Source organism: Idiotropiscis lumnitzeri, chromosome 9 (genome assembly GCF_059441095.1).
Source record: "Idiotropiscis lumnitzeri isolate Australia: NSW breed Sydney's pygmy pipehorse chromosome 9, RoL_Ilum_1.0, whole genome shotgun sequence".
Taxonomy (NCBI): Eukaryota; Metazoa; Chordata; class Actinopteri; order Syngnathiformes; family Syngnathidae; genus Idiotropiscis; species Idiotropiscis lumnitzeri.
The window spans coordinates 16,377,467-16,401,695 of NC_142399.1; the positions used below are offsets into that span (position 1 = coordinate 16,377,467).

A 24,229-nucleotide genomic window follows, 5' to 3' on the forward strand; every position below is an offset into this window, starting at 1 on the left:
GTCAAACGTATATGTAGTTCCAGAAGGAACAGGAGTACAGTGGATTAGAAAGAATAGAATGACAGAACATACAATCTTGGCTATCCGTATGTATAAGTTGAATGTGAATAGTAAACACCTGACACTGTAGTACACTACTTTAACTGCACTCAGCTTGGCAGTGGTGGGATTTGAACCCACGCCTCATGTGAGACTGGAGCCTAAATCCAGCGCCTTAGACCGCTCGGCCACACTACCGCACGCCTAGCATTTCGGATTGGAATTTCAAAAAGAATGAAGGCTTCGACAAACGCCCATGTAAACCCAAACACTTTTGGGCAGGTGAAGGACAGCGTATAGAAGGGTTAACTCCTCAAGTCAAAACTCAACTGTCAACCTACACATCACAAAAACGGTTTCAAATCAGCACACGAATGTGCGTATTCTGGATGGAGACGACAGTTCGGGTTTTATCAACTGCAGGTCCGACCCTATTACTGTTTGGCCGAAAAAGTGAACAACAGGAACCTTGCGATCCCAATAGCAGAGTGGCGCAGTGGAAGCGTGCTGGGCCCATAACCCAGAGGTCGATGGATCGAAACCATTCTCTGCTATCTGAGGCAGATTCCAAAGCATCTTGGATCATCCCTTTGAATGTTGTCCAAAAAATTTATCCAATCTTGGTGAGATACAAGATGTTTCTTTCAATCTGATCTTGCACATGATAAGCGACCGTTTCCACAGTTCAATCTCTTTTCAGTGGAAAAATCTACCTTTATACAATTTGACCAATGTAGAAAGAGAGACGATAGGCACCGGAGAGGAGACCTAAAAATCTGAGTTTACCCAGCTGCTACATCGTCAAACGTATATGTAGTTCCAGAAGGAACAGGAGTACAGTGGATTAGAAAGAATAGAATGACAGAACATACAATCTTGGCTATCCGTATGTATAATTTGAATGTGAATAGTAAACACCTGACACTGTAGTACACTACTTTAACTGCACTCTGCTTGGCAGTGGTGAGATTTGAACCCACGCCTCAACTGAGACTGGAGCCTTAATCCAGCGCCTTAGACCGCTCAGCCACACTACCATATATGGAGTCGGGTGAACTGGAATTTTGAAAGAAAATTAAGACTGCTACAATGGAAGGCTTGTAAAGTGTGTTGAGGAAACAAAAACACCTCTGAGCAGTTGAATGACAGCGTATAGAAGGGTTAACTCCTCAAATCAAAACTCAACTGTAAACCTGCACATCCCAGAAACGGCATTCAAATCAGCACACGAATGTGCGTATTCTGGATGGAGACGACAGTTCGGAATTTATCAACTGCAGGTCCGAACCAATTCCTGTTTGACCGAAAAAGTGAACACCAAGAACCATGTGACCGAGACAGCAGAGTGGCGCAGCGGAAGCGTGCTGGGCCCATAACCCAGAGGTCGATGGATCGAAACCATTCTCTGCTATCTGAGGCCGATTCCAAAGCATCTTGGGTCGTCCCTTTGGATCTTGTTCAAAAAATGTTTCCAAGTGATTATCTTGATGAGATACAAGATGTTTCTTTCAATCGGATCTTGCACATGATAAGCGACCGTTTCCACATTTCAATCTCTTTTCAGTGGAAAATTCTGCCTTTATACAATTTGACCAATGTACAAAGAGAGACGATAGGCACCGGAGAGGAGACCTAAAAATTTGAGTTTACCCAGCTGGTCCATCGTCAAACGTATATGTAGTTCCAGAAGGAACAGGAGTACAGTGGATCAGAAAGAATTGAGTGACGGAACGTACAATCTTGGCTATCCGTATGTATAAGTAGTATGTGAATAGTAAACAACTTACACAGCAGTACACTACTTTAAAAGCACTCTGCTTGGCAGTGGTGGGATTTGAACCCACGCCTCAACTGAGACTGGAGCCTTAATCCAGCGCCTTAGACCGCTCGGCCACACTACCATAAATTGAGTTGGGTGCACTGGAATTTTGAAAGAAAATTAACACCGCTACATTGGAAGGCTTGTAAAGTGTGTTGAGGAAACAAAAACACCTCTGAGCAGGTGAATGACAGCGTACAGAAGGGTTCACTCCGAAAGTCAAAACTCAACTGTCAACCTGCACATCACAGAAACGGCATTTAAATCATCACACAAATGTGCGTATTCTGGATGGAGAAGACAGTTCGGGATTTATCAACTGCAGGTCCGACCCAATTCCTCTTTGACCGAAAGAGTGAACAACAGGAAGCATGCCGTCCGAACAGCAGAGTGGTGCCGCGGAAGCGTGCTGGGCCTATAACCAAGAGGTCGATGGATCGAGACATCCTCTGCTGTCCAAGGCCGACTTCTTGGTATCTAAGATCTAACCTTTGGATGTTGTTCAAAAAAACCTTTTTCAAGTGATTATCTTGATGAGATACAAGATATTTCTTTCAATCGGATCTTGCGCATGGTAAGCGACGGTTTCCACAGTTCAATCACTTTTCAGTGGAAAAATCTGCCTTTATTCACTTTGACCATGGACAACAAGAGACTATAGGCACCAGAGAGAAGACCTCAAAAACTAGGGTTACCCACCTGGTCCATAGTCACACATATATGTAGTTCCAGAAGGCACAAGAGTACAGTGGATGAGATAGAGGAGAGTGAGAGAAAATACAATCTTGTCTTTCCGTATGTATAAGTTGTATCTGAAATACAACAACATCAAATTGCAGTACATTACTTGAACTGAACTCAGCTTGGCAGTGGTGGGATTTGAACCCACGCCTCATGTGAGACTGGAGCCTAAATCCAGCGCCTTAGACCGCTCGGCCACACTACCGCACGCCTAGCATTTCGTATTGGAATTTCAAAAAGAATGAAGGCTTCGACAAACGCCCATGTAAACCCAAACACTTTTGGGCAGGTGAAGGACAGCGTATAGAAGGGTTAACTCCTCAAGTCAAAACTCAACTGTCAACCTACACATCACAAAAACGGTTTCAAATCAGCACACGAATGTGCGTATTCTGGATGGAGACGACAGTTCGGGTTTTATCAACTGCAGGTCCGACCCTATTACTGTTTGGCCGAAAAAGTGAACAACAGGAACCTTGCGTTCCCAATAGCAGAGTGGCGCAGTGGAAGCGTGCTGGGCCCATAATCCAGAGGTCGATGGATCGAAACCATTCTCTGCTATCTGAGGCAGATTCCAAAGCATCTTGGATCATCCCTTTGAATGTTGTCCAAAAAATTTATCCAATCTTGGTGAGATACAAGATGTTTCTTTCAATCTGATCTTGCACATGATAAGCGACCGTTTCCACAGTTCAATCTCTTTTCAGTGGAAAAATCTACCTTTATACAATTTGACCAATGTAGAAAGAGAGACGATAGGCACCGGAGAGGAGACCTAAAAATCTGAGTTTACCCAGCTGCTACATCGTCAAACGTATATGTAGTTCCAGAAGGAACAGGAGTACAGTGGATTAGAAAGAATAGAATGACAGAACATACAATCTTGGCTATCCGTATGTATAAGTTGAATGTGAATAGTAAACACCTGACACTGTAGTACACTACTTTAACTGCACTCTGCTTGGCAGTGGTGAGATTTGAACCCACGCCTCAACTGAGACTGGAGCCTTAATCCAGCGCCTTAGACCGCTCAGCCACACTACCATAAATGGAGTCGGGTGAACTGGAATTTTGAAAGAAAATTAAGACTGCTACAATGGAAGGCTTGTAAAGTGTGTTGAGGAAACAAAAACACCTCTGAGCAGTTGAATGACAGCGTATAGAAGGGTTAACTCCTCAAATCAAAACTCAACTGTAAACCTGCACATCCCAGAAACGGCATTCAAATCAGCACACGAATGTGCGTATTCTGGATGGAGACGACAGTTCGGAATTTATCAACTGCAGGTCCGACCCAATTCCTGTTTGACCGAAAAAGTGAACACCAAGAACCATGTGACCGAGATAGCAGAGTGGCGCAGCGGAAGCGTGCTGGGCCCATAACCCAGAGGTCGATGGATCGAAACCATTCTCTGCTATCTGAGGCCGATTCCAAAGCATCTTGGGTCGTCCCTTTGGATCTTGTTCAAAAAATGTTTCCAAGTGATTATCTTGATGAGATACAAGATGTTTCTTTCAATCGGATCTTGCACATGATAAGCGACCGTTTCCACATTTCAATCTCTTTTCAGTGGAAAATTCTGCCTTTATACAATTTGACCAATGTACAAAGAGAGACGATAGGCACCGGAGAGGAGACCTAAAAATTTGAGTTTACCCAGCTGGTCCATCGTCAAACGTATATGTAGTTCCAGAAGGAACAGGAGTACAGTGGATCAGAAAGAATTGAGTGACGGAACGTACAATCTTGGCTATCCGTATGTATAAGTTGTATGTGAATAGTAAACAACTTACACAGCAGTACACTACTTTAAAAGCACTCTGCTTGGCAGTGGTGGGATTTGAACCCACGCCTCAACTGAGACTGGAGCCTTAATCCAGCGCCTTAGACCGCTCGGCCACACTACCATAAATTGAGTTGGGTGCACTGGAATTTTGAAAGAAAATTAACACCGCTACATTGGAAGGCTTGTAAAGTGTGTTGAGGAAACAAAAACACCTCTGAGCAGGTGAATGACAGCGTACAGAAGGGTTCACTCCGAAAGTCAAAACTCAACTGTCAACCTGCACATCACAGAAACGGCATTTAAATCATCACACAAATGTGCGTATTCTGGATGGAGAAGACAGTTCGGGATTTATCAACTGCAGGTCCGACCCAATTCCTCTTTGACCGAAAGAGTGAACAACAGGAACCATGCCGTCCGAACAGCAGAGTGGTGCCGCGGAAGCGTGCTGGGCCTATAACCCAGGGGTCGATGGATCGAGACCATCCTCTGCTGTCCAAGGCCGACTTCTTGGTATCTAAGATCTAACCTTTGGATGTTGTTCAAAAAAACCTTTTTCAAGTGATTATCCTGATTAGATACAAGATATTTCTTTCAATCCGATCTTGCGCATGGTAAGCGACGGTTTCTACAGTTCAATCACTTTTCAGTGGAAAAATCTGCCTTTATTCACTTTGACCATGGACAACAAGAGACTATAGGCACCAGAGAGAAGACCTCAAAAACTAGGGTTACCCACCTGGTCCATAGTCACACATATATGTAGTTCCAGAAGGCACAAGAGTACAGTGGATGAGATAGAGGAGAGTGAGAGAAAATACAATCTTGTCTTTCCGTATGTATAAGTTGTATCTGAAATACAACAACATCAAATTGCAGTACATTACTTGAACTGAACTCAGCTTGGCAGTGGTGGGATTTGAACCCACGCCTCATGTGAGACTGGAGCCTAAATCCAGCTCCTTAGACCGCTCGGCCACACTACCGCACGCCTAGCATTTCGTATTGGAATTTCAAAAAGAATGAAGGCTTCGACAAACGCCCATGTATACCCAAACACTTTTGGGCAGGTGAAGGACAGCGTATAGAAGGGTTAACTCCTCAAGTCAAAACTCAACTGTCAACCTACACATCACAAAAACGGTTTCAAATCAGCACACGAATGTGCGTATTCTGGATGAAGACGACAGTTCGGGTTTTATCAACTGCAGGTCCGACCCTATTACTGTTTGGCCGAAAAAGTGAACAACAGGAACCTTGCGATCCCAATAGCAGAGTGGCGCAGTGGAAGCGTGCTGGGCCCATAACCCAGAGGTCGATGGATCGAAACCATTCTCTGCTATCTGAGGCAGATTCCAAAGCATCTTGGATCATCCCTTAGAATGTTGTCCAAAAAATTTATCCAATCTTGGTGAGATACAAGATGTTTCTTTCAATCTGATCTTGCACATGATAAGCGACCGTTTCCACAGTTCAATCTCTTTTCAGTGGAAAAATCTACCTTTATACAATTTGATCAATGTAGAAAGAGAGACGATAGGCACCGGAGAGGAGACCTAAAAATCTGAGTTTACCCAGCTGCTACATCGTCAAACGTATATGTAGTTCCAGAAGGAACAGGAGTACAGTGGATTAGAAAGAATAGAATGACAGAACATACAATCTTGGCTATCCGTATGTATAAGTTGAATGTGAATAGTAAACACCTGACACTGTAGTACACTACTTTAACTGCACTCTGCTTGGCAGTGGTGAGATTTGAACCCACGCCTCAACTGAGACTGGAGCCTTAATCCAGCGCCTTAGACCGCTCAGCCACACTACCATAAATGGAGTCGGGTGAACTGGAATTTTGAAAGAAAATTAAGACTGCTACAATGGAAGGCTTGTAAAGTGTGTTGAGGAAACAAAAACACCTCTGAGCAGCTGAATGACAGCGTATAGAAGGGTTAACTCCTCAAATCAAAACTCAACTGTAAACCTGCACATCCCAGAAACGGCATTCAAATCAGCACACGAATGTGCGTATTCTGGATGGAGACGACAGTTCGGAATTTATCAACTGCAGGTCCGACCCAATTCCTGTTTGACCGAAAAAGTGAACACCAAGAACCATGTGACCGAGATAGCAGAGTGGCGCAGCGGAAGCGTGCTGGGCCCATAACCCAGAGGTCGATGGATCGAAACCATTCTCTGCTATCTGAGGCCGATTCCAAAGCATCTTGGGTCGTCCCTTTGGATCTTGTTCAAAAAATGTTTCCAAGTGATTATCTTGATGAGATACAAGATGTTTCTTTCAATCGGATCTTGCACATGATAAGCGAGCGTTTCCACATTTCAATCTCTTTTCAGTGGAAAATTCTGCCTTTATACAATTTCACCAATGTACAAAGAGAGACGATAGGCACCGGAGAGGAGACCTAAAAATCTGAGTTTACCCAGCTGATCCATCGTCAAACGTATATGTAGTTCCAGAAGGAACAGGAGTACAGTGGATCAGAAAGAATTGAGTGACGGAACGTACAATCTTGGCTATCCGTATGTATAAGTTGTATGTGAATAGTAAACAACTTACACTGCAGTACACTACTTTAACAGCACTCTACTTGGCAGTGGTGGGATTTGAACCCACGCCTCAAATGAGACTGGAGCCTTAATCCAGCGCCTTAGACCGCTCGGCCACACTACCATAAATTGAGTTGGGTGCACTGGAATTTTGAAAGAAAATTAACACCGCTACATTGGAAGGCTTGTAAAGTGTGTTGAGGAAACAAAAACACCTCTGAGCAGGTGAATGACAGCGTACAGAAGGGTTCACTCCGAAAGTCAAAACTCAACTGTCAACCTGCACATCACAGAAACGGCATTTAAATCATCACACAAATGTGCGTATTCTGGATGGAGAAGACAGTTCGGGATTTATCAACTGCAGGTCCGACCCAATTCCTCTTTGACCGAAAGAGTGAACAACAGGCACCATGCCGTCCGAACAGCAGAGTGGTGCCGCGGAAGCGTGCTGGGCCTATAACCCAGAGGTCGATGGATCGAGACCATCCTCTGCTGTCCAAGGCCGACTTCTTGGTATCTAAGATCTAACCTTGGATGTTGTTCAAAAAAACCTTTTTCAAGTGATAATCTTGATGAGATACAAGATATTTCTTTCAATCGGATCTTGCGCATGGTTAGCGACGGTTTCCACAGTTCAATCACTTTTCAGTGGAAAAATCTGCCTTTATTCACTTTGACCATGGACAACAAGAGACTATAGGCACCAGAGAGAAGACCTCAAAAACTAGGGTTACCCACCTGGTCCATAGTCAAACATATATGTAGTTCCAGAAGGCACAAGAGTACAGTGGATGAGAAAGAGGAGAGTGAGAGAAAATACAATCTTGTCTTTCCGTATGTATAAGTTGTATCTGAAATACAACAACATCAAATTGCAGTACATTACTTGAACTCAACTCAGCTTGGCAGTGGTGGGATTTGAACACACGCCTCATGTGAGACTGGAGCCTAAATCCAGCGCCTTAGACCGCTCGGCCACACTACCGCACGCCTAGAATTTCGTATTGGAATTTCAAAAAGAATGAAGGCTTCGACAAACGCCCATGTAAACCCAAACACTTTTGGGCAGGTGAAGGACAGCGTATAGAAGGGTTAACTCCTCAAGTCAAAACTCAACTGTCAACCTACACATCACAAAAACGGTTTCAAATCAGCACACGAATGTGCGTATTCTGGATGGAGACGACAGTTCGGGTTTTATCAACTGCAGGTCCGACCCTATTACTGTTTGGCCTAAAAAGTGAACAACAGGAACCTTGCGTTCCCAATAGCAGAGTGGCGCAGTGGAAGCGTGCTGGGCCCATAACCCAGAGGTCGATGGATCGAAACCATTCTCTGCTATCTGAGGCAGATTCCAAAGCGTCTTGGATCATCCCTTTGAATGTTGTCCAAAAAATTTATCCAATCTTGGTGAGATACAAGATGTTTCTTTCAATCTGATCTTGCACATGAGAAGCGACCGTTTCCACAGTTCAATCTCTTTTCAGTGGAAAAATCTACCTTTATACAATTTGACCAATGTAGAAAGAGAGACGATAGACACCGGAGAGGAGACCTAAAAATCTGAGTTTACCCAACTGGTCCATCGTCAAACGTATATGTAGTTCCAGAAGGAACAGGAGTACAGTGGATTAGAAAGAATAGAATGACAGAACATACAATCTTGGCTATCCGTATGTATAAGTTGAATGTGAATAGTAAACACCTGACACTGTAGTACACTACTTTAACTGCACTCTGCTTGGCAGTGGTGAGATTTGAACCCACGCCTCAACTGAGACTGGAGCCTTAATCCAGCGCCTTAGACCGCTCAGCCACACTACCATAAATGGAGTCGGGTGAACTGGAATTTTGAAAGAAAATTAAGACTGCTACAATGGAAGGCTTGTAAAGTGTGTTGAGGAAACAAAAACACCTCTGAGCAGTTGAATGACAGCGTATAGAAGGGTTAACTCCTCAAATCAAAACTCAACTGTAAACCTGCACATCCCAGAAACGGCATTCAAATCAGCACACGAATGTGCGTATTCTGGATGGAGACGACAGTTCGGAATTTATCAACTGCAGGTCCGACCCAATTCCTGTTTGACCGAAAAAGTGAACACCAAGAACCATGTGACCGAGATAGCAGAGTGGCGCAGCGGAAGCGTGCTGGGCCCATAACCCAGAGGTCGATGGATCGAAACCATTCTCTGCTATCTGAGGCCGATTCCAAAGCATCTTGGGTCGTCCCTTTGGATCTTGTTCAAAAAATGTTTCCAAGTGCTTATCTTGATGAGATACAAGATGTTTCTTTCAATCGGATCTTGCACATGATAAGCGACCGTTTCCACATTTCAATCTCTTTTCAGTGGAAAATTCTGCCTTTATACAATTTGACCAATGTACAAAGAGAGACGATAGGCACCGGAGAGGAGACCTAAAAATTTGAGTTTACCCAGCTGGTCCATCGTCAAACGTATATGTAGTTCCAGAAGGAACAGGAGTACAGTGGATCAGAAAGAATTGAGTGACGGAACGTACAATCTTGGCTATCCGTATGTATAAGTTGTATGTGAATAGTAAACAACTTACACAGCAGTACACTACTTTAAAAGCACTCTGCTTGGCAGTGGTGGGATTTGAACCCACGCCTCAACTGAGACTGGAGCCTTAATCCAGCGCCTTAGACCGCTCGGCCACACTACCATAAATTGAGTTGGGTGCACTGGAATTTTGAAAGAAAATTAACACCGCTACATTGGAAGGCTTGTAAAGTGTGTTGAGGAAACAAAAACACCTCTGAGCAGGTGAATGACAGCGTACAGAAGGGTTCACTCCGAAAGTCAAAACTCAACTGTCAACCTGCACATCACAGAAACGGCATTTAAATCATCACACAAATGTGCGTATTCTGGATGGAGAAGACAGTTCGGGATTTATCAACTGCAGGTCCGACCCAATTCCTCTTTGACCGAAAGAGTGAACAACAGGAACCATGCCGTCCGAACAGCAGAGTGGTGCCGCGGAAGCGTGCTGGGCCTATAACCCAGGGGTCGATGGATCGAGACCATCCTCTGCTGTCCAAGGCCGACTTCTTGGTATCTAAGATCTAACCTTTGGATGTTGTTCAAAAAAACCTTTTTCAAGTGATTATCTTGATGAGATACAAGATATTTCTTTCAATCGGATCTTGCGCATGGTAAGCGACGGTTTCCACAGTTCAATCACTTTTCAGTGGAAAAATCTGCCTTTATTCACTTTGACCATGGACAACAAGAGACTATAGGCACCAGAGAGAAGACCTCAAAAACTAGGGTTACCCACCTGGTCCATAGTCACACATATATGTAGTTCCAGAAGGCACAAGAGTACAGTGGATGAGATAGAGGAGAGTGAGAGAAAATACAATCTTGTCTTTCCGTATGTATAAGTTGTATCTGAAATACAACAACATCAAATTGCAGTACATTACTTGAACTGAACTCAGCTTGGCAGTGGTGGGATTTGAACCCACGCCTCATGTGAGACTGGAGCCTAAATCCAGCGCCTTAGACCGCTCGGCCACACTACCGCACGCCTAGAATTTCGTATTGGAATTTCAAAAAGAATGAAGGCTTCGACAAACGCCCATGTAAACCCAAACACTTTTGGGCAGGTGAAGGACAGCGTATAGAAGGGTTAACTCCTCAAGTCAAAACTCAACTGTCAACCTACACATCACAAAAACGGTTTCAAATCAGCACACGAATGTGCGTATTCTGGATGGAGACGACAGTTCGGGTTTTATCAACTGCAGGTCCGACCCTATTACTGTTTGGCCTAAAAAGTGAACAACAGGAACCTTGCGTTCCCAATAGCAGAGTGGCGCAGTGGAAGCGTGCTGGGCCCATAACCCAGAGGTCGATGGATCGAAACCATTCTCTGCTATCTGAGGCAGATTCCAAAGCGTCTTGGATCATCCCTTTGAATGTTGTCCAAAAAATTTATCCAATCTTGGTGAGATACAAGATGTTTCTTTCAATCTGATCTTGCACATGAGAAGCGACCGTTTCCACAGTTCAATCTCTTTTCAGTGGAAAAATCTACCTTTATACAATTTGACCAATGTAGAAAGAGAGACGATAGACACCGGAGAGGAGACCTAAAAATCTGAGTTTACCCAACTGGTCCATCGTCAAACGTATATGTAGTTCCAGAAGGAACAGGAGTACAGTGGATTAGAAAGAATAGAATGACAGAACATACAATCTTGGCTATCCGTATGTATAAGTTGAATGTGAATAGCAAACACCTGACACTGTAGTACACTACTTTAACTGCACTCTGCTTGGCAGTGGTGAGATTTGAACCCACGCCTCAAGTGAGACTGGAGCCTTAATCCAGCGCCTTAGACCGCTCAGCCACACTACCATAAATGGAGTCGGGTGAACTGGAATTTTGAAAGAAAATTAAGACTGCTACAATGGAAGGCTTGTAAAGTGTGTTGAGGAAACAAAAACACCTCTGAGCAGCTGAATGACAGCGTATAGAAGGGTTAACTCCTCAAATCAAAACTCAACTGTAAACCTGCACATCCCAGAAACGGCATTCAAATCAGCACACGAATGTGCGTATTCTGGATGGAGACAACAGTTCGGAATTTATCAACTGCAGGTCCGACCCAATTCCTGTTTGACCGAAAAAGTGAACACCAAGAACCATGTGACCGAGATAGCAGAGTGGCGCAGCGGAAGCGTGCTGGGCCCATAACCCAGAGGTCGATGGATCGAAACCATTCTCTGCTATCTGAGGCCGATTCCAAAGCATCTTGGGTCGTCCCTTTAGATCTTGTTCAAAAAATGTTTCCAAGTGATTATCTTGATGAGATACAAGATGTTTCTTTCAATCGGATCTTGCACATGATAAGCGACCGTTTCCACATTTCAATCTCTTTTCAGTGGAAAATTCTGCCTTTATACAATTTGACCAATGTACAAAGAGAGACGATAGGCACCGGAGAGGAGACCTAAAAATTTGAGTTTACCCAGCTGGTCCATCGTCAAACGTATATGTAGTTCCAGAAGGAACAGGAGTACAGTGGATCAGAAAGAATTGAGTGACGGAACGTACAATCTTGGCTATCCGTATGTATAAGTTGTATGTGAATAGTAAACAACTTACACTGCAGTACACTACTTACACAGGACTCTGCTTGGCAGTGGTGGGATTTGAACCCACGCCTCAACTGAGACTGGAGCCTTAATCCAGCGCCTTAGACCGCTCGGCCACACTACCATAAATGGAGTCGGGTGAACTGGAATTTTGAAAGAAAATTAACACCGCTACATTGGAAGGCTTGTAAAGTGTGTTGAGGAAACAAAAACACCTCTGAGCAGGTGAATGACAGCGTACAGAAGGGTTCACTCCGAAAGTCAAAACTCAACTGTCAACCTGCACATCACAGAAACGGCATTTAAATCATCACACAAATGTGCGTATTCTGGATGGAGAAGACAGTTCGGGATTTATCAACTGCAGGTCCGACCCAATTCCTCTTTGACCGAAAGAGTGAACAACAGGAACCATGCCGTCCGAACAGCAGAGTGGTGCCGCGGAAGCGTGCTGGGCCTATAACCCAGGGGTCGATGGATCGAGACCATACTCTGCTGTCCAAGGCTGACTTCTTGGTATCTAAGATCTAACCTTGGATGTTGTTCAAAAAAACCTTTTTCAAGTGATTATCTTGATGAGATACAAGATATTTCTTTCAATCGGATCTTGCGCATGGTTAGCGACGGTTTCCACAGTTCAATCACTTTTCAGTGGAAAAATCTGCCTTTATTCACTTTGACCATGGACAACAAGAGACTATAGGCACCAGAGAGAAGACCTCAAAAACTAGGGTTACCCACCTGGTCCATAGTCAAACATATATGTAGTTCCAGAAGGCACAAGAGTACAGTGGATGAGAAAGAGGAGAGTGAGAGAAAATACAATCTTGTCTTTCCATATGTATAAGTTGTATCTGAAATACAACAACATCAAATTGCAGCACATTACTTGAACTGAACTCAGCTTGGCAGTGGTGGGATTTGAACCCACGCCTCATGTGAGACTGGAGCCTAAATCCAGCGCCTTAGACCGCTCGGCCACACTACCGCACGCCTAGCATTTCGGATTGGAATTTCAAAAAGAATGAAGGCTTCGACAAACGCCCATGTAAACCCAAACACTTTTGGGCAGGTGAAGGACAGCGTATAGAAGGGTTAACTCCTCAAGTCAAAACTCAACTGTCAACCTACACATCACAAAAACGGTTTCAAATCAGCACACGAATGTGCGTATTCTGGATGGAGACGACAGTTCGGGTTTTATCAACTGCAGGTCCGACCCTATTACTGTTTGGCCGAAAAAGTGAACAACAGGAACCTTGCGATCCCAATAGCAGAGTGGCGCAGTGGAAGCGTGCTGGGCCCATAACCCAGAGGTCGATGGATCGAAACCATTCTCTGCTATCTGAGGCAGATTCCAAAGCATCTTGGATCATCCCTTTGAATGTTGTCCAAAAAATTTATCCAATCTTGGTGAGATACAAGATGTTTCTTTCAATCTGATCTTGCACATGATAAGCGACCGTTTCCACAGTTCAATCTCTTTTCAGTGGAAAAATCTACCTTTATACAATTTGACCAATGTAGAAAGAGAGACGATAGGCACCGGAGAGGAGACCTAAAAATCTGAGTTTACCCAGCTGCTACATCGTCAAACGTATATGTAGTTCCAGAAGGAACAGGAGTACAGTGGATTAGAAAGAATTGAGTGACGGAACGTACAATCTTGGCTATCCGTATGTATAAGTTGAATGTGAATAGTAAACAACTTACACTGCAGTACACTACTTTAACTGCACTCTGCTTGGCAGTGGTGAGATTTGAACCCACGCCTCAACTGAGACTGGAGCCTTAATCCAGCGCCTTAGACCGCTCAGCCACACTACCATAAATGGAGTCGGGTGAACTGGAATTTTGAAAGAAAATTAAGACTGCTACAATGGAAGGCTTGTAAAGTGTGTTGAGGAAACAAAAACACCTCTGAGCAGCTGAATGACAGCGTATAGAAGGGTTAACTCCTCAAATCAAAACTCAACTGTAAACCTGCACATCCCAGAAACGGCATTCAAATCAGCACACGAATGTGCGTATTCTGGATGGAGACGACAGTTCGGAATTTATCAACTGCAGGTCCGACCCAAATCCTGTTTGACCGAAAAAGTGAACACCAAGAACCATGTGACCGAGATAGCAGAGTGGCGCAGCGGAAGCGTGCTGGGCCCATAACCCAGAGGTCGATGGATCGAAACCATTCTCTGCTATCTGAGGCCGATTCCAAAGCATCTTGGGTCGTCCCTTTGGATCTTGTTCAAAAAATGTTTCCAAGTGATTATCTTGATGAGATACAAGATGTTTCTTTCAATCGGATCTTGCACATTTAAGCGACCGTTTCCACATTTCAATCTCTTTTCAGTGGAAAATTCTGCCTTTATACAATTTGACCAATGTACAAAGAGAGACGATAGGCACCGGAGAGGAGACCTAAAAATCTGAGTTTACCCAGCTGGTCCATCGTCAAACGTATATGTAGTTCCAGAAGGAACAGGAGTACAGTGGATCAGAAAGAATTGAGTGACGGAACGTACAATCTTGGCTATCCGTATGTATAAGTTGTATGTGAATAGTAAACAACTTACACAGCAGTACACTACTTTAACAGCACTCTGCTTGGCAGTGGTGGGATTTGAACCCACGCCTCAACTGAGACTGGAGCCTTAATCCAGCGCCTTAGACCGCTCGGCCACACTACCATAAATTGCGTTGGGTTCACTGGAATTTTGAAAGAAAATTAACACCGGTACATTGGAAGGCTTGTAAAGTGTGTTGAGGAAACAAAAACACTTCTGAGCAGGTGAATGACAGCGTACAGAAGGGTTCACTCCGAAAGTCAAAACTCAACTGTCAACCTGCACATCACAGAAACGGCATTTAAATCAACACACAAATGTGCGTATTCTGGATGGAGAAGACAGTTCGGGATTTACCAACTGCAGGTCCGACCCAATTCCTCTTTGACCGAAAGAGTGAACAACAGGAACCATGCCGTCCGAACAGCAGGGTGGTGCCGCGGAAGCGTGCTGGGCCTATAACCCAGAGGTCGATGGATCGAGACCATCCTCTGCTGTCCAAGGGCGACTGCTTGGTATCTAAGATCTAACCTTGGATGTTGTTCAAAAAAACCTTTTTCAAGTGATTATCTTGATGAGATACAAGATATTTTTTTCAATCGGATCTTGCGCATGGTTAGCGACGGTTTCCACAGTTCAATCACTTTTCAGTGGAAAAATCTGCCTTTATTCACTTTGACCATGGACAACAAGAGACTATAGGCACCAGAGAGAAGACCTCAAAAACTAGGGTTACCCACCTGGTCCATAGTCAAACATATATGTAGTTCCAGAAGGCACAAGAGTACAGTGGATGAGAAAGAGGAGAGTGAGAGAAAATACAATCTTGTCTTTCCGTATGTATAAGTTGTATCTGAAATACAACAACATCAAATTGCAGTACATTACTTGAACTGAACTCAGCTTGGCAGTGGTGGGATTTGAACCCACGCCTCATGTGAGACTGGAGCCTAAATCCAGCGCCTTAGACCGCTCGGCCACACTACCGCACGCCTAGCATTTCGTATTGGAATTTCAAAAAGAATGAAGGCTTCGACAAACGCCCATGTAAACCCAAACACTTTTGGGCAGGTGAAGGACAGCGTATAGAAGGGTTAACTCCTCAAGTCAAAACTCAACTGTCAACCTACACATCACAAAAACGGTTTCAAATCAGCACACGAATGTGCGTATTCTGGATGGAGACGACAGTTCGGGTTTTATCAACTGCAGGTCCGACCCTATTACTGTTTGGCCGAAAAAGTGAACAACAGGAACCTTGCGATCCCAATAGCAGAGTGGCGCAGTGGAAGCGTGCTGGGCCCATAACCCAGAGGTCGATGGATCGAAACCATTCTCTGCTATCTGAGGCAGATTCCAAAGCGTCTTGGATCATCCCTTTGAATGTTGTCCAAAAAATTTATCCAATCTTGGTGAGATACAAGATGTTTCTTTCAATCTGATCTTGCACATGATAAGCGACCGTTTCCACAGTTCAATCTCTTTTCAGTGGAAAAATCTACCTTTATACAATTTGACCAATGTAGAAAGAGAGACGATAGGCACCGGAGAGGAGACCTAAAAATCTGAGTTTACCCAGCTGCTACATCGTCAAACGTATATGTAGTTCCAGAAGGAACAGGGGTACAGTGGATTAGAAAGAATAGAATGACAGAACATACAATCTTGGCTATCCGTATGTATAAGTTGAATGTGAATAGTAAACACCTGACACTGTAGTACACTACTTTAACTGCACTCTGCTTGGCAGTGGTGAGATTTGAACCCACGCCTCAACTGAGACTGGAGCCTTAATCCAGCGCCTTAGACCGCTCAGCCACACTACCATAAATGGAGTCGGGTGAACTGGAATTTTGAAAGAAAATTAAGACTGCTACAATGGAAGGCTTGTAAAGTGTGTTGAGGAAACAAAAACACCTCTGAGCAGTTGAATGACAGCGTATAGAAGGGTTAACTCCTCAAATCAAAACTCAACTGTAAACCTGCACATCCCAGAAACGGCATTCAAATCAGCACACGAATGTGCGTATTCTGGATGGAGACGACAGTTCGGAATTTATCAACTGCAGGTCCAACCCAATTCCTGTTTGACCGAAAAAGTGAACACCAAGAACCATGTGACCGAGATAGCAGAGTGGCGCAGCGGAAGCGTGCTGGGCCCATAACCCAGAGGTCGATGGATCGAAACCATTCTCTGCTATCTGAGGCCGATTCCAAAGCATCTTGGGTCGTCCCTTTGGATCTTGTTCAAAAAATGTTTCCAAGTGATTATCTTGATGAGATACAAGATGTTTCTTTCAATCGGATCTTGCACATGATAAGCGACCGTTTCCACATTTCAATCTCTTTTCAGTGGAAAATTCTGCCTTTATACAATTTGACCAATGTACAAAGAGAGACGATAGGCACCGGAGAGGAGACCTAAAAATTTGAGTTTACCCAGCTGGTCCATCGTCAAACGTATATGTAGTTCCAGAAGGAACAGGAGTACAGTGGATCAGAAAGAATTGAGTGACGGAACGTACAATCTTGGCTATCCGTATGTATAAGTTGTATGTGAATAGTAAACAACTTACACAGCAGTACACTACTTTAAAAGCACTCTGCTTGGCAGTGGTGGGATTTGAACCCACGCCTCAACTGAGACTGGAGCCTTAATCTAGCGCCTTAGACCGCTCGGCCACACTACCATAAATTGAGTTGGGTGCACTGGAATTTTGAAAGAAAATTAACACCGCTACATTGGAAGGCTTGTAAAGTGTGTTGAGGAAACAAAAACACCTCTGAGCAGGTGAATGACAGCGTACAGAAGGGTTCACTCCGAAAGTCAAAACTCAACTGTCAACCTGCACATCACAGAAACGGCATTTAAATCATCACACAAATGTGCGTATTCTGGATGGAGAAGACAGTTCGGGATTTATCAACTGCAGGTCCGACCCAATTCCTCTTTGACCGAAAGAGTGAACAACAGGAACCATGCCGTCCGAACAGCAGAGTGGTGCCGCGGAAGCGTGCTGGGCCTATAACCCAGGGGTCGATGGATCGAGACCATCCTCTGCTGTCCAAGGCCGACTTCTTGGTATCTAAGATCTAACCTTTGGATGTTGTTCAAAAAAACCTTTTTCAAGTGATTATCTTGATGAGATACAAGATATTTCTTTCAATCGGATCTTGCGCATGGTAAGCGACGGTTTCCACAGTTCAATCACTTTTCAGTGGAAAAATCTGCCTTTATTCACTTTGACCATGGACAACAAGAGACTATAGGCACCAGAGAGAAGACCTCAAAAACTAGGGTTACCCACCTGGTCCATAGTCACACATATATGTAGTTCCAGAAGGCACAAGAGTACAGTGGATGAGATAGAGGAGAGTGAGAGAAAATACAATCTTGTCTTTCCGTATGTATAAGTTGTATCTGAAATACAACAACATCAAATTGCAGTACATTACTTGAACTGAACTCAGCTTGGCAGTGGTGGGATTTGAACCCACGCCTCATGTGAGACTGGAGCCTAAATCCAGCGCCTTAGACCGCTCGGCCACACTACCGCACGCCTAGAATTTCGTATTGGAATTTCAAAAAGAATGAAGGCTTCGACAAACGCCCATGTAAACCCAAACACTTTTGGGCAGGTGAAGGACAGCGTATAGAAGGGTTAACTCCTCAAGTCAAAACTCAACTGTCAACCTACACATCACAAAAACGGTTTCAAATCAGCACACGAATGTGCGTATTCTGGATGGAGACGACAGTTCGGGTTTTATCAACTGCAGGTCCGACCCTATTACTGTTTGGCCGAAAAAGTGAACAACAGGAACCTTGCGTTCCCAATAGCAGAGTGGCGCAGTGGAAGCGTGCTGGGCCCATAACCCAGAGGTCGATGGATCGAAACCATTCTCTGCTATCTGAGGCAGATTCCAAAGCATCTTGGATCATCCCTTTGAATGTTGTCCAAAAAATTTATCCAATCTTGGTGAGATACAAGATGTTTCTTTCAATCTGAACTTGCACATGATAAGCGACCGTTTCCACAGTTCAATCTCTTTTCAGAGGAAAAATCTACCTTTATACAATTTGACCAATGTAGAAAGAGAGACGATAGGCACCGGAGAGGAGACCTAAAAATCTGAGTTTACCCAACTGCTACATCGTCAAACGTATATGTAGTTCCAGAAGGAACAGGAGTACAGTGGATTAGAAAGAATAGAATGACAGAACATACAATCTTGGCTATCCGTATGTATAAGTTGAATGTGAATAGTAAACACCTGACACTGTAGTACACTACTTTAACTGCACTCTGCTTGGCAGTGGTGAGATTTGAACCCACGCCTCAACTGAGACTGGAGCCTTAATCCAGCGCCTTAGACCGCTCAGCCACACTACCATAAATGGAGTCGGGTGAACTGGAATTTTGAAAGAAAATTAAGACTGCTACAATGGAAGGCTTGTAAAGTGTGTTGAGGAAACAAAAACACCTCTGAGCAGTTGAATGACAGCGTATAGAAGGGTTAACTCCTCAAATCAAAACTCAACTGTAAACCTGCACATCCCAGAAACGGCATTCAAATCAGCACACGAATGTGCGTATTCTGGATGGAGACGACAGTTCGGAATTTATCAACTGCAGGTCCGACCCAATTCCTGTTTGACCGAAAAAGTGAACACCAAGAACCATGTGACCGAGATAGCAGAGTGGCGCAGCGGAAGCGTGCTGGGCCCATAACCCAGAGGTCGATGGATCGAAACCATTCTCTGCTATCTGAGGCCGATTCCAAAGCATCTTGGGTCGTCCCTTTGGATCTTGTTCAAAAAATGTTTCCAAGTGATTATCTTGATGAGATACAAGATGTTTCTTTCAATCGGATCTTGCACATGATAAGCGACCGTTTCCACATTTCAATCTCTTTTCAGTGGAAAATTCTGCCTTTATACAATTTGACCAATGTACAAAGAGAGACGATAGGCACCGGAGAGGAGACCTAAAAATTTGAGTTTACCCAGCTGGTCCATCGTCAAACGTATATGTAGTTCCAGAAGGAACAGGAGTACAGTGGATCAGAAAGAATTGAGTGACGGAACGTACAATCTTGGCTATCCGTATGTATAAGTTGTATGTGAATAGTAAACAACTTACACAGCAGTACACTACTTTAAAAGCACTCTGCTTGGCAGTGGTGGGATTTGAACCCACGCCTCAACTGAGACTGGAGCCTTAATCCAGCGCCTTAGACCGCTCGGCCACACTACCATAAATTGAGTTGGGTGCACTGGAATTTTGAAAGAAAATTAACACCGCTACATTGGAAGGCTTGTAAAGTGTGTTGAGGAAACAAAAACACCTCTGAGCAGGTGAATGACAGCGTACAGAAGGGTTCACTCCGAAAGTCAAAACTCAACTGTCAACCTGCACATCACAGAAACGGCATTTAAATCATCACACAAATGTGCGTATTCTGGATGGAGAAGACAGTTCGGGATTTATCAACTGCAGGTCCGACCCAATTCCTCTTTGACCGAAAGAGTGAACAACAGGAACCATGCCGTCCGAACAGCAGAGTGGTGCCGCGGAAGCGTGCTGGGCCTATAACCCAGGGGTCGATGGATCGAGACCATCCTCTGCTGTCCAAGGCCGACTTCTTGGTATCTAAGATCTAACCTTTGGATGTTGTTCAAAAAAACCTTTTTCAAGTGATTATCTTGATGAGATACAAGATATTTCTTTCAATCGGATCTTGCGCATGGTAAGCGACGGTTTCCACAGTTCAATCACTTTTCAGTGGAAAAATCTGCCTTTATTCACTTTGACCATGGACAACAAGAGACTATAGGCACCAGAGAGAAGACCTCAAAAACTAGGGTTACCCACCTGGTCCATAGTCACACATATATGTAGTTCCAGAAGGCACAAGAGTACAGTGGATGAGATAGAGGAGAGTGAGAGAAAATACAATCTTGTCTTTCCGTATGTATAAGTTGTATCTGAAATACAACAACATCAAATTGCAGTACATTACTTGAACTGAACTCAGCTTGGCAGTGGTGGGATTTGAACCCACGCCTCATGTGAGACTGGAGCCTAAATCCAGCGCCTTAGACCGCTCGGCCACACTACCGCACGCCTAGAATTTCGTATTGGAATTTCAAAAAGAATGAAGGCTTCGACAAACGCCCATGTAAACCCAAACACTTTTGGGCAGGTGAAGGACAGCGTATAGAAGGGTTAACTCCTCAAGTCAAAACTCAACTGTCAACCTACACATCACAAAAACGGTTTCAAATCAGCACACGAATGTGCGTATTCTGGATGGAGACGACAGTTCGGGTTTTATCAACTGCAGGTCCGACCCTATTACTGTTTGGCCGAAAAAGTGAACAACAGGAACCTTGCGTTCCCAATAGCAGAGTGGCGCAGTGGAAGCGTGCTGGGCCCATAACCCAGAGGTCGATGGATCGAAACCATTCTCTGCTATCTGAGGCAGATTCCAAAGCATCTTGGATCATCCCTTTGAATGTTGTCCAAAAAATTTATCCAATCTTAGTGAGATACAAGATGTTTCTTTCAATCTGATCTTGCACATGATAAGCGACCGTTTCCACAGTTCAATCTCTTTTCAGTGGAAAAATCTACCTTTATACAATTTGATCAATGTAGAAAGAGAGACGATAGGCACCGGAGAGGAGACCTAAAAATCTGAGTTTACCCAGCTGCTACATCGTCAAACGTATATGTAGTTCCAGAAGGAACCGGAGTACAGTGGATTAGAAAGAATAGAATGACAGAACATACAATCTTGGCTATCCGTATGTATAAGTTGAATGTGAATAGTAAACACCTGACACTGTAGTACACTACTTTAACTGCACTCTGCTTGGCAGTGGTGAGATTTGAACCCACGCCTCAACTGAGACTGGAGCCTTAATCCAGCGCCTTAGACCGCTCAGCCACACTACCATAAATGGAGTCGGGTGAACTGGAATTTTGAAAGAAAATTAAGACTGCTACAATGGAAGGCTTGTAAAGTGTGTTGAGGAAACAAAAACACCTCTGAGCAGTTGAATGACAGCGTATAGAAGGGTTAACTCCTCAAATCAAAACTCAACTGTAAACCTGCACATCCCAGAAACGGCATTCAAATCAGCACACGAATGTGCGTATTCTGGATGGAGACGACAGTTCGGGATTTATCAACTGCAGGTCCGACCCAATTCCTGTTTGACCGAAAAAGTGAACACCAAGAACCATGTGACCGAGATAGCAGAGTGGCGCAGCGGAAGCGTGCTGGGCCCATAACCCAGAGGTCGATGGATCGAAACCATTCTCTGCTATCTGAGGCCGATTCCAAAGCATCTTGGGTCGTCCCTTTGGATCTTGTTCAAAAAATGTTTCCAAGTGATTATCTTGATGAGATAAAAGATGTTTCTTTCAATCGGATCTTGCACATGATAAGCGACCGTTTCCACATTTCAATCTCTTTTCAGTGGAAAATTCTGCCTTTATACAATTTGACCAATGTACAAAGAGAGACGATAGGCACCGGAGAGGAGACCTAAAAATTTGAGTTTACCCAGCTGGTCCATCGTCAAACGTATATGTAGTTCCAGAAGGAACAGGAGTACAGTGGATCAGAAAGAATTGAGTGACGGAACGTACAATCTTGGCTATCCGTATGTATAAGTTGTATGTGAATAGTAAACAACTTACACAGCAGTACACTACTTTAAAAGCACTCTGCTTGGCAGTGGTGGGATTTGAACCCACGCCTCAACTGAGACTGGAGCCTTAATCCAGCACCTTAGACCGCTCGGCCACACTACCATAAATTGAGTTGGGTGCACTGTAATTTTGAAAGAAAATTAACACCGCTACATTGGAAGGCTTGTAAAGTGTGTTGAGGAAACAAAAACACCTCTGAGCAGGTGAATGACAGCGTACAGAAGGGTTCACTCCGAAAGTCAAAACTCAACTGTCAACCTGCACATCACAGAAACGGCATTTAAATCATCACACAAATGTGCGTATTCTGGATGGAGAAGACAGTTCGGGATTTATCAACTGCAGGTCCGACCCAATTCCTCTTTGACCGAAAGAGTGAACAACAGGAACCATGCCGTCCGAACAGCAGAGTGGTGCCGCGGAAGCGTGCTGGGCCTATAACCCAGGGGTCGATGGATCGAGACCATCCTCTGCTGTCCAAGGCCGACTTCTTGGTATCTAAGATCTAACCTTTGGATGTTGTTCAAAAAAACCTTTTTCAAGTGATTATCTTGATGAGATACAAGATATTTCTTTCAATCGGATCTTGCGCATGGTAAGCGACGGTTTCCACAGTTCAATCACTTTTCAGTGGAAAAATCTGCCTTTATTCACTTTGACCATGGACAACAAGAGACTATAGGCACCAGAGAGAAGACCTCAAAAACTAGGGTTACCCACCTGGTCCATAGTCACACATATATGTAGTTCCAGAAGGCACAAGAGTACAGTGGATGAGATAGAGGAGAGTGAGAGAAAATACAATCTTGTCTTTCCGTATGTATAAGTTGTATCTGAAATACAACAACATCAAATTGCAGTACATTACTTGAACTGAACTCAGCTTGGCAGTGGTGGGATTTGAACCCACGCCTCATGTGAGACTGGAGCCTAAATCCAGCGCCTTAGACCGCTCGGCCACACTACCGCACGCCTAGAATTTCGTATTGGAATTTCAAAAAGAATGAAGGCTTCGACAAACGCCCATGTAAACCCAAACACTTTTGGGCAGGTGAAGGACAGCGTATAGAAGGGTTAACTCCTCAAGTCAAAACTCAACTGTCAACCTACACATCACAAAAACGGTTTCAAATCAGCACACGAATGTGCGTATTCTGGATGGAGACGACAGTTCGGGTTTTATCAACTGCAGGTCCGACCCTATTACTGTTTGGCCGAAAAAGTGAACAACAGGAACCTTGCGTTCCCAATAGCAGAGTGGCGCAGTGGAAGCGTGCTGGGCCCATAACCCAGAGGTCGATGGATCGAAACCATTCTCTGCTATCTGAGGCAGATTCCAAAGCATCTTGGATCATCCCTTTGAATGTTGTCCAAAAAATTTATCCAATCTTGGTGAGATACAAGATGTTTCTTTCAATCTGATCTTGCACATGATAAGCGACCGTTTCCACAGTTCAATCTCTTTTCAGTGGAAAAATCTACCTTTATACAATTTGACCAATGTAGAAAGAGAGACGATAGGCACCGGAGAGGAGACCTAAAAATCTGAGTTTACCCAGCTGCTACATCGTCAAACGTATATGTAGTTCCAGAAGGAACAGGAGTACAGTGGATTAGAAAGAATAGAATGACAGAACATACAATCTTGGCTATCCGTATGTATAAGTTGAATGTGAATAGTAAACACCTGACACTGTAGTACACTACTTTAACTGCACTCTGCTTGGCAGTGGTGAGATTTGAACCCACGCCTCAACTGAGACTGGAGCCTTAATCCAGCGCCTTAGACCGCTCAGCCACACTACCATAAATGGAGTCGGGTGAACTGGAATTTTGAAAGAAAATTAAGACT

At 44.1% G+C, this 24,229-nt stretch overlaps 27 non-coding genes across 27 annotated transcripts; all 27 read right to left on the minus strand.

Moving 5' to 3' along the window:
• Positions 1-155: 155 nt before the first annotated feature.
• On the minus strand, positions 156-237 carry trnal-uag (transfer RNA leucine (anticodon UAG)). Its single transcript has one exon. It is a non-coding gene; the product is annotated as a tRNA-Leu (tRNA).
• Positions 238-994: 757 nt separating this feature from the next.
• Positions 995-1,076, minus strand: trnal-aag (transfer RNA leucine (anticodon AAG)). Its single transcript has one exon. It is a non-coding gene; the product is annotated as a tRNA-Leu (tRNA).
• Positions 1,077-1,858: 782 nt separating this feature from the next.
• Positions 1,859-1,940, minus strand: trnal-aag (transfer RNA leucine (anticodon AAG)). Its single transcript has one exon. It is a non-coding gene; the product is annotated as a tRNA-Leu (tRNA).
• Positions 1,941-2,722: 782 nt separating this feature from the next.
• On the minus strand, positions 2,723-2,804 carry trnal-uag (transfer RNA leucine (anticodon UAG)). Its single transcript has one exon. It is a non-coding gene; the product is annotated as a tRNA-Leu (tRNA).
• A 757-nt stretch (positions 2,805-3,561) lies between these two features.
• On the minus strand, positions 3,562-3,643 carry trnal-aag (transfer RNA leucine (anticodon AAG)). The gene has a single exon. It is a non-coding gene; the product is annotated as a tRNA-Leu (tRNA).
• Positions 3,644-4,425: 782 nt separating this feature from the next.
• trnal-aag (transfer RNA leucine (anticodon AAG)) lies at positions 4,426-4,507 on the minus strand. Its single transcript has one exon. It is a non-coding gene; the product is annotated as a tRNA-Leu (tRNA).
• A 783-nt stretch (positions 4,508-5,290) lies between these two features.
• On the minus strand, positions 5,291-5,372 carry trnal-uag (transfer RNA leucine (anticodon UAG)). The gene has a single exon. It is a non-coding gene; the product is annotated as a tRNA-Leu (tRNA).
• Positions 5,373-6,129: 757 nt separating this feature from the next.
• Positions 6,130-6,211, minus strand: trnal-aag (transfer RNA leucine (anticodon AAG)). Its single transcript has one exon. It is a non-coding gene; the product is annotated as a tRNA-Leu (tRNA).
• Positions 6,212-6,993: 782 nt separating this feature from the next.
• On the minus strand, positions 6,994-7,075 carry trnal-aag (transfer RNA leucine (anticodon AAG)). Its single transcript has one exon. It is a non-coding gene; the product is annotated as a tRNA-Leu (tRNA).
• A 782-nt stretch (positions 7,076-7,857) lies between these two features.
• Positions 7,858-7,939, minus strand: trnal-uag (transfer RNA leucine (anticodon UAG)). Its single transcript has one exon. It is a non-coding gene; the product is annotated as a tRNA-Leu (tRNA).
• A 757-nt stretch (positions 7,940-8,696) lies between these two features.
• On the minus strand, positions 8,697-8,778 carry trnal-aag (transfer RNA leucine (anticodon AAG)). The gene has a single exon. It is a non-coding gene; the product is annotated as a tRNA-Leu (tRNA).
• Positions 8,779-9,560: 782 nt separating this feature from the next.
• On the minus strand, positions 9,561-9,642 carry trnal-aag (transfer RNA leucine (anticodon AAG)). Its single transcript has one exon. It is a non-coding gene; the product is annotated as a tRNA-Leu (tRNA).
• Positions 9,643-10,425: 783 nt separating this feature from the next.
• On the minus strand, positions 10,426-10,507 carry trnal-uag (transfer RNA leucine (anticodon UAG)). The gene has a single exon. It is a non-coding gene; the product is annotated as a tRNA-Leu (tRNA).
• Positions 10,508-11,264: 757 nt separating this feature from the next.
• trnal-aag (transfer RNA leucine (anticodon AAG)) lies at positions 11,265-11,346 on the minus strand. Its single transcript has one exon. It is a non-coding gene; the product is annotated as a tRNA-Leu (tRNA).
• A 782-nt stretch (positions 11,347-12,128) lies between these two features.
• On the minus strand, positions 12,129-12,210 carry trnal-aag (transfer RNA leucine (anticodon AAG)). The gene has a single exon. It is a non-coding gene; the product is annotated as a tRNA-Leu (tRNA).
• A 782-nt stretch (positions 12,211-12,992) lies between these two features.
• Positions 12,993-13,074, minus strand: trnal-uag (transfer RNA leucine (anticodon UAG)). Its single transcript has one exon. It is a non-coding gene; the product is annotated as a tRNA-Leu (tRNA).
• A 757-nt stretch (positions 13,075-13,831) lies between these two features.
• trnal-aag (transfer RNA leucine (anticodon AAG)) lies at positions 13,832-13,913 on the minus strand. Its single transcript has one exon. It is a non-coding gene; the product is annotated as a tRNA-Leu (tRNA).
• A 781-nt stretch (positions 13,914-14,694) lies between these two features.
• On the minus strand, positions 14,695-14,776 carry trnal-aag (transfer RNA leucine (anticodon AAG)). The gene has a single exon. It is a non-coding gene; the product is annotated as a tRNA-Leu (tRNA).
• A 782-nt stretch (positions 14,777-15,558) lies between these two features.
• trnal-uag (transfer RNA leucine (anticodon UAG)) lies at positions 15,559-15,640 on the minus strand. The gene has a single exon. It is a non-coding gene; the product is annotated as a tRNA-Leu (tRNA).
• Positions 15,641-16,397: 757 nt separating this feature from the next.
• trnal-aag (transfer RNA leucine (anticodon AAG)) lies at positions 16,398-16,479 on the minus strand. Its single transcript has one exon. It is a non-coding gene; the product is annotated as a tRNA-Leu (tRNA).
• Positions 16,480-17,261: 782 nt separating this feature from the next.
• Positions 17,262-17,343, minus strand: trnal-aag (transfer RNA leucine (anticodon AAG)). The gene has a single exon. It is a non-coding gene; the product is annotated as a tRNA-Leu (tRNA).
• Positions 17,344-18,126: 783 nt separating this feature from the next.
• Positions 18,127-18,208, minus strand: trnal-uag (transfer RNA leucine (anticodon UAG)). The gene has a single exon. It is a non-coding gene; the product is annotated as a tRNA-Leu (tRNA).
• Positions 18,209-18,965: 757 nt separating this feature from the next.
• trnal-aag (transfer RNA leucine (anticodon AAG)) lies at positions 18,966-19,047 on the minus strand. Its single transcript has one exon. It is a non-coding gene; the product is annotated as a tRNA-Leu (tRNA).
• Positions 19,048-19,829: 782 nt separating this feature from the next.
• Positions 19,830-19,911, minus strand: trnal-aag (transfer RNA leucine (anticodon AAG)). The gene has a single exon. It is a non-coding gene; the product is annotated as a tRNA-Leu (tRNA).
• Positions 19,912-20,694: 783 nt separating this feature from the next.
• Positions 20,695-20,776, minus strand: trnal-uag (transfer RNA leucine (anticodon UAG)). Its single transcript has one exon. It is a non-coding gene; the product is annotated as a tRNA-Leu (tRNA).
• Positions 20,777-22,397: 1,621 nt separating this feature from the next.
• Positions 22,398-22,479, minus strand: trnal-aag (transfer RNA leucine (anticodon AAG)). Its single transcript has one exon. It is a non-coding gene; the product is annotated as a tRNA-Leu (tRNA).
• A 783-nt stretch (positions 22,480-23,262) lies between these two features.
• On the minus strand, positions 23,263-23,344 carry trnal-uag (transfer RNA leucine (anticodon UAG)). Its single transcript has one exon. It is a non-coding gene; the product is annotated as a tRNA-Leu (tRNA).
• Positions 23,345-24,229: the final 885 nt, after the last annotated feature.